General features: G+C 41.8%; 1 pseudogene; it reads right to left on the reverse strand.

Moving 5' to 3' along the window:
- Nucleotides 1-343: 343 nt before the first annotated feature.
- LOC147373915 (small ribosomal subunit protein uS5 pseudogene) lies at nt 344-1,081 on the reverse strand (annotated as a pseudogene).
- Between the last annotated feature and the right edge of the window lie 7,860 nt (nt 1,082-8,941).

Below are 8,941 nucleotides of genomic sequence, written 5' to 3' on the forward strand. Positions count from 1 at the left end.
GTATTGGTTTGCTTTTACCCAACTTCTCCAACCACTCTACTGGTCCCCAATCTCCTTCTTCTCAAGTATTTCATCTCTTCACCATTTCATATTTGATATGTCTGAAGTATGACCCAAACTGTTACTTGATCTGAGCTTTACGATCCACCTCCCCACCCCTTTTGCCTCTTAAAACTCTAATTTTACTTTCATTTGTGCACTACTGGCAATCTTTAAATCTCTTTCTCTCTCTCTATTTTCTTACAAGCTTCATTCACTTTATTTTTTTTTCCATTTACTTATTTTTTTTAAATTTTAATTGGAGGCTAATTACTTTACAATATTGTATTGCTTTTGCCATACATCAACATGAATCCGCCACGGGTGTACACTTTATTTTTCTCATAGAAAAGTATGCGGTGGCTACAGTTGGAGCCTGGGTCCTCTGCATGGAAACTCTGGTGGAGGTCTCTGCAAGATGGTCAGTGAATTCCTAATACCAAGACTGGGTGAACACTGTCTCTTTCCAGAGATAGGAGTGAGATAACTATAGATTGGCAATGGCATCAAAAGTGGTCTTGGCCAAGTTTCCCAGAATGGTGGAGCAGCCCCTGTCAAAGGTGTAGAACTCTGTCAATTCCGACCATCAGTAGAAGCTTTTTGGGCACAGGGGCTGAGACCAGGCCGGAGCCCCTGGACGCAGGCAGGGAGTGGGTGCTCCAGCACACAGCTCCAGTGACCAGTTACCTTGGAAGGGACAATATGGGGCTTGCAGATCTTATTCCCCAGTAACCTCATCGCACACTGACAATGGAGAACTTGGCCAGAGTGCTGGCCCCACAGATGTTAGTGGTTACCTCCTTGGGAACTTGACACCAAAACTGACATGTCCCTTGTAATTCCCGATGGCAACAAATGCCTTGAACTTGGTCTACTGGCTAGCATAGGGCTGCTTTTGCACAGGCATATTCTTCAAAACCTTCTTCTTGAGGGATGCCCTGGGGAAAAAAGTCAGTGATCTCAGATCCCTTGATCGGCAGAGAGAAGAGATAGATCTCCTCCAGGGACTTGATCTTCATGTCGTGACCAGGTGGCCCAGCTTGGTGACATGGCAGGAGGGGGGTGGCTGGGTGCGGGAGTGGGTGAGTGTCGGGGGCGGCGAGGCCAGTCCATGTCCTTGGCCTTGCTTCTGCCAGCTTTGCAGCGTCGGCCTCAGCTGTGACCCGGGCATGGACACAGGTGCCCAAGCCTCCCAGAAACCACTACAGGAGGGTTTAAAACACACATTGTGTACAACACTCTGTGTAAAAGACAGGAATGTGCTCCAGGGCCCTGGGGCTTCCAGGTACTGCCGTGGCATCAGGGGTGTCATCCGCCATTTGCTGTTTTTACACAGAAGAAGCCAAACACCTCTGCTTTTTTCCCTACGTTTTCTCCAAAGATCCTTATTGGCAACACTGAATTTCTCTGTTGGTCCATCTATAAATAATTCCTTGAGGCTATTGCAAACACAGCTTCTTCTCCCCTACCCTGTATCTATCCATTTCTTTCCGTTCAGACACCATGACATCTAGAGCCTTGGAAATAAATAGATCATCTTGTATAGTCAGATTATATTTTCTATTGATTTTGAAGGTGAGAGAGGCTGCCACCCAGAGAAGATAAAAGCTTTCATGCTTCAGGACCTTATAGCAGGCAAGTTCTGGGATAGAAAATTGTATAGAAAGGCAGTCATCTTACTAAAATTAATCACTAATCCAGGTTCAAATTCACAAATTATTCTTTCTGAAAATAACAGCATCGTGGTTAAGAGCTTGAGCTTTGGAGTCCGCCAGGAAATGAACCTAAGCTTAGTTTCTCAGCAGGGATCTGTGTGTCTTCATTTAACTTTTCTGAGTCTCAGTTTTCTCAAATTGATTGTGACTATTAATATCTACCTCATGGGATAGTGTATGGCTTGCATGGGCTGTCATAGATTTAACACTTTTCACAATATCTGGCATGTAGGTGTTCAAAGATGGTACTTTTTTGATTACCATTTTATTACCATATAATTACCACATTGTTTGCATTTTACCCCTGTATACATTTGTATTTTAAATGTATTTCTTGTGTCAATAAAAATTTAATTGGTTGATCTAAAAAAGAAGAGGAAAACTTTATTCGAGCCAAATTGAAGATTATAACCCAGGAACTGTGGGAAGCCCCAGTGATTCAAGAGCTAAAGAATCTACCTGCAGTGCAAGAGAAATGGATTTGATCCCGGTATCCAGAAGATCCCTGGAGAAGGAAATGGCAACCCAGTCCAGTATTCTTGCCTGGAAAACCCCATGGACAGAGGAGGCTGGTGGGCTATAGTTCATAGTGTTGCAAGGAGTTGGACAGAACAGAGCACAAACTCAGGTACAGCATCAGAGCACTCTGAGAACTGTCCTGTCCATTAGAGGTCAAAGCACAGTAATATAAGTTTTTTGAGAAGAGAGCTGTATTTTAAATGGTATATTCTTGACAGCTGACACAATCCTAGATCTGTAAGTACACAGTGGTGGGTCATTGTGACCCCTTATAAGATGAAGAAGGAATGTTATCTTTTAAGGGATCATCTTATTGGTGCTAGGAGAATGCTGCTGTTCATGGTTGAGCCGGTATTTCTGCCTTTGGGTAGGTTTTGCTGATGTGTAACGGAGATACAGTGCACAGTAGATGCGGGGAGAGGAGGCCAATGGACCAAGAAAAAATTTTTATGTTCAAATTTTTCTTGTCATAAAATATGACTTGTATTTCTCTTTTAAGACTTTCTAAAACATATATTATATTCTTAGATTCTGACCTCTACTTTCACTACTCTGTTGTTCATATTTGTTTTTTTTTTTTTCAATGGAAACCTTTCAGGTTATGGTTTTCATGTACTCTAGGATCATTTGCTGCATATTTTTCACTGATATCCTATAGAAAATATTTAGGAACTCATTGATTTCATGTAAGAATTAACTATCTGTGTTTATGTAAATAGTTTTCTTATATTCCCGCTTTAAATACATCAGCACAGGAATCAGTCTTCTCCACGGAATGAAAGTAACATAAGCCAACCATCAAAATACTGTTAGGAATACTATGACAGGAATTAAAGTAAAAGAGCTCAAATCCCTAGAAGTTTATATTGGGGTATTTCTACAAATCTACATGCTTTCCATTATATCTGAATCTGGAGATCTTAAGGTTAAACCAAGTCCACATTAGATTATACAGATAAAATCATTTCAGTGGAAACGATGGTTCTTCAGCCAGGATGCTGAGACTTTTTTTTTAAATTCCCGATTTCATTATTTATTTCTTTTTGGCTCTGCTGGGTCTTTTTTGCTGTGAGAGTTTTCCCTCCAGTTGCTGTAAGTGGGGGCCACTTTCTTGTTGTAGTGTGGGAGCTTTTTATTGCTGCGGCTTCCCTTGTTGTAGAGCATAGGATTTATGGTGTGTGGGCTTCAGTAGCTGCAACACGTGGGCTCAGTAATTACGGCTCTCAGGCTTTAGAGCACAGGTTCAGTAGTCACGCATGGGCTTACTTGCTCTGTAGAATCTGGGATCTTCCTGACCCAGGGATTGAACTTGTGTATCCTGCATCGGCAGGCAGATCCTTTACCACTGAGCCACCAGGGGAGCCTGATGCTGAGTCTTAATAAGATTTTATTCTGGTGATTCTTTAGCTCCTCCAATTATATATCTTTCTCCTTTCCCAATATTACTTTTTCCAATCTCTCTACTTCCCCACTTCTCTGCTCCATTTTAAGGCTAAGTATAATCAGTACTGTTAAACTGAATTTCCATTCATCAGTAACAGAGCTCTACAAATTCTCCAACTGAAACTCATTAGCAACTGTGAATATTCCTTAGTGTTTACATTACACTGTATTTTAACCTTATTTACATGGATAACTCACACCTATCATTCCCAACTTTATAAGCCATCATAACAGGTCACACGGAGAAGGCAATGGCACCCCACTTTGGTACTCTTGCCTGGGAAAATCCCATGGACGGAGGAGCCAGGAAGGCTGCAGTCCGTCAGGTTGCTGAGGGTCAGACACGACTGAGCGACTTCACTTTCCCTTTTCACTTTCATGCATTGGAGAAGGAAATGGCAACCCACTCCAGCGTTCTTGCCTGGAGAATCCCAGGGACGGGGGAGCCTGGTGGGCTGCCCTCTCTGGGGTAGCACAGAGTCAGACACAACTGAAGCGACTTAGCAGCAGCAGCAGCAACAGGTCACAAAAATTCAACAAAGAGAATGTCAGTTCCAAGGACTGTTACTATCATAAGGATAAGAGTTGAATATTCATTAGTGCCAGGAAATTTTTAAAAATGTCCAGATATACTCTGGTAATTTTGTTTGCTCCAAATGACATTGGCAAACATGTAGAGTATTATTGAAGAGTATTTCCAGTTATAATTATATCAAATATAATTTTAATAAATTATTTCTAAAATTGATAGATTCTAACAAAATTGCATCAGCATGTTATTCAAAGTCATTAAACCTCAAAAGGAAAATATAATCAAAGCAAAATAATTATAAGACATGTTGGGATTTGCTAAGTAATCTTTCCATTTAGAAGTGGATTTAGACAGTAGGGTACCAAGCCTCTATAACAGAGAGTCTTACATACACACGTTCATTTAGTCTTTCATGTTAATTGATTTAGAGGGACAAATATTGATGTTTGCTTCATAAAGAAGCTTTAAAAACTCTTCTCAACCTTAAATTTTATAATTCAAGTGTTATAACTTAAAAAAATGTTTTTTTTTTCTTTTTAATGTCGATGTGACCAAGATGCTGATTATTATCTGAGTGCTACATCACATCCATTCTCCAGGTTTCTAACTTGATCGGGCCCAGGAGGCTGACCTCTATGGATTTCATTCCCAGGGTTTGCCCTAAGATCTCCTGTTGAGTTGGGTTGATGAGCTGCTCTGGCCAAAGTTTGGAGTACAGGAAAAATATGGCAAGGGACTATGAGTTAGAGTCCCTGGCTGAGACCCTGACTTATGTTGGTCTCAAGAGTGATCCTCAAAATGGAATTCTCAGGTTGCAACATTCACATACTTGAATGCATAGATATCCTCGTTGGGAGGACACGGGATACAATAACATCACATTACTCAAATTATCATTAAAGGTGGCATGGGATGGAATATGGAGCTTCACCAGTGGCTCAGCAGTAAAGAATCAGTCTGCAATGCAGGAGACTTAGAAGACTCTGGTTCAATCCCTGGGTTGGGAAGACACCCTGGAAGAGGGCATGGCAACCCACTCCAGTATTCTTGCCTGGAGAATCCCATGGACAGGGGAGACTGGCCAGCTACAGTTAATGGGGTCACGCAGAGAAGAACATGACTGAAGTAACTTAGCACACATGTATGTAATAGAGTACAGGGAGTGAACAAAGTAGTGAGGGACCAAATAGTCTTCCACTTAGTTGATATGGCAACCATGGGGTGGATTGTGGAATGGACTGGACACTTCTGGATACTCTGGAGAGTGTACATTAAAAGATAAAGTCTAGAATTCCCAGTTCAAAACACTAATCGGTGGAAAATTCCAATAGCTCAATAAACCTGAAACACCAAGGACTCAGATTTTGCAGGCAAAAATGTTTGGGTAACTCCACCAGATAAAGAATTCTGTTCAGCCAAGATGCTGGTAGAAAGTAGAGGAATGAGTGCTAAAAGACATAAGCTGTTGTTATTGGTTTTGTAGCCAACTACAAAAAGCTTTCCCAGCAGTTTTAAATGAATCGCTTTCCTCTTTTTCCTTCTTACATTTTATGAAGAGTGTCAGTGGTGGCTAACATCACAGTCTAGATTCCAGGGGTGGGAAGTATGACAGAACTGATATCACTCAACCACGACACTACGGCTGATGAGATTTTGTGTTTCTCCTGTGCAGGGTTCACAAGGTCTTCATTTAGGCAAAGGTCAAGGGTAAAAGCTGAGCAGCAAAATGAATGGACCGTATGCTTTATTCTCTGTTTGCATACCCCCACTTCACACTTTGATCCATACCATGCTCTTTACCCTCTGTGTGTCAGACACTGACCTCTATTGGATTCCATTATCAGGCTTTCCTTGTCCTTTGACCTCTATCTGGATTTGGCCAAAGGGAGACAATAATAGGGTATTGGGAGGTGAAAGGGAAAGCATGTTGGGTTACTTATCCCCTTTGCACCTTTACTTTTGCTTGGCCAAAGTTGTGGCAGTGGCTGTGTTCTACAGCTACAGCTTTCGTCCTTCAGTTCCTCTTCTACGGTCCCAAATATTTTCTAGGTTATGGAGACACTATTCCCATTCTTGTCCCTTTGGTTGTGAAGTAGCAATGATCTGCCACTCTTGCTGATGATCCCTGAGTGTTTCAGTAAGCCTTGCCCATACTTCTTTCATGGAACTCTTTCAGTTACAGTCTTTGTGTTTGCCATTTCTTTCCTGCTAGTACAGCAATATCGGAGAAGGCAATGGCACCCCACTCCAGTATTCTTGCCTGGAAAATCCCATGGATGGAGGAGCGTGGTTGGCTCCAGTCCATGGGGTCGCTAAGAGTCGGGCACGACTGAGCGACTTCACTTTCACTTTTCACTTTCATGCATTGGAGAAGGAAATGGCAACCCACTCCAGCGTTCTTGCCTGGAGAATCCCAGGGACGGGGGACCCTAGTGGGCTGCCCTCTATGGGGTCGCACAGAGTCGGACACGACTGAGGTGACTTAGCAGCAGCAGCAGCAGTACAACAATATACCATGGAAGGAAGAAAAAAAATTGAGAGGGACTTGGTAAGGATAGCCGTTGGCAGTGGGATGCACCTATAAGTGGTGGAGAAAATGTGGCTAGGAGAGCAGAGCTGAGAACGCAGAGAATATGGACACAGACAACAGTCGGTATTCTAGATGAATAGCAGTCAGCATTATAGATCATAGCAATAAGTAGTGGTGTTAACTGATAGGCATGTGGGGTAAAGGAGGTGAGAATCCAAGTGAAGTTAGTCTCTGGAAGAACCTGCTAGCCAAGTGGACAAAGTAAATGAATCAGGATTTTCAGGTGTCAGGGCTTCAGGCATCAGAATTCTCATTTCTGTTTGGGACTTGGCAAGTGCACAGAAAAGCTTTGGTTTTGATGACAGTTTTTGAACAGATTACCAAACACTGTTCATTTACTTCATACACTAGCTTGTTTTTTCATCCATTCATCAAATATGTATTGAATTCCTTTTATACTGCAGGTCCTGAGTTGGACACCAAGGCTATAAATAAATGTGTGTAAGATATATTATCTTACTTCATGGGATTCACAACTTACCAGGAGCTGAAGACATGTATGAATGTAACTAGTACTTGGTTACTAAACTTCTTTTTCTGGGTATATCCTGTAGGTACCTCATACTAGATATGCATTCAACCTTACTCCCTATTTTCTAAAAAGCACAACTCTCTTCCACTCTCCATTTCATGAACGGCAGCATGGCTATGACCTTGTTTCAGAGTTGACCCCTTGGCCCACTGGAGTCAGTCATTCTTTTTTTTTCTAAAATCTGTTTTGTATACATTCCTATTAGAGGATTTTTCTTATTTATGCATCTGATGAGCAGCCAAGGTTGAGAAACTACTGTATTAGATATAAATTCTTCCTAAACTGCGCTCATAATTGGTCCATAGAGAAAGGAGTCAGCTGTATCTTGTAGGGGGAGTGTATGTATGTTTGTGTATATCCAGGAAGGAGAAGAGTCCAGTATTTCTTGCTAAGTTGTATATATGGAGCTGGTGGTGCTTGTTGGAGATGTCAGACACATAGTGTGTGATTAGTTGCTCAACCACGGATTCTCAGGATGATATTATTTGTAAGAATCTCCACATTCAAGCTGTCATCATTGTTATCAGCACTCTGGGATCTTAGGGACTGACTCGTACAGATTGAACTCTAAAGCCAAAAATGTCAATTTATTATTATTTTTTTATAAGATACACATGTCATTGCCTGACAGTGTATTCTGCCCTGTGCAGGGAAGTCTGATTATAGCTGGACACAACAGAATTGAATGTAGCATAAAGAAAATAGGTTTCGGCTTCAGCCCCTCCCTTACTTGAGCCCTGTGAGTGCTGGGCATGACTGGGAACTGTAGATTATTCCCAGTAGAGAAGGGAAGCCAGAGTTGAAACCAGGAAGTATTTCTATGTAAATATTTTTGGTAAATTGCCTGAAGAAATCTCAGAAGAATGGGACCTGAATTTTCAAGCCCCTAATAATTCATCATGAATTCTTTTCTTAGTATAAATAAGAATTCATTATTGTACTTAATTTTAAATTTATAATTTTGTCTTTTTTATTGAAGAAGTTCCAACAGATGGTATCTCAGGTTTCCCTCAAATCTGGATCTGTCCCTGTGTCTCTAACATGGGGATCTGGGCACTGCTGGCTTGACCAGATGATTATCTTTCATGGGCAAGATTCTGTTTACCTTTTTGATACCATGCATCTCACAGTTCTGGGGTTATCGTTTCATTGCTTCAGGCAGAAAACAAGCAATTAAGTTACAGCTTGTTTACATGATTGTATCCCATAGAGATCTTGAGAGGAAAACAGGTTCTCCTGAAAGGGACCTGGAAAATCCCTTCAGTGATTCATTTAAAAACAGTTCCTACGCCTTAGCTGGTGGTCTTGTAGTTAAGAATTTACCTGTCAAAGTAGGGGACATCGGTTCGATCCTGGTCCAGGAATATTCCACATTCCCAGGAGCCACTAGGCCCAGGCGCCACAACTACTGAGCCAGAGAGCCTAGGGCATGTGCTCCACAAGAGCAGCCACCACAGTGAGAAGCGCACGTCCTGCAATGAAGACCTCCATCTTGGTGCTAGTCATCTGTTTCATTGGAGGGTGATACTTGTCTTTTTATTCACGTTGTCAGGCTAGTGTGCCCAGTACAC

The sequence above is a fragment of the Bos grunniens genome, chromosome 4, assembly GCF_055505025.1.
Source record: "Bos grunniens cultivar Pamir isolate PY7600 chromosome 4, Bosgru_T2T1.0, whole genome shotgun sequence".
NCBI lineage: Eukaryota > Metazoa > Chordata > Mammalia > Artiodactyla > Bovidae > Bos > Bos grunniens.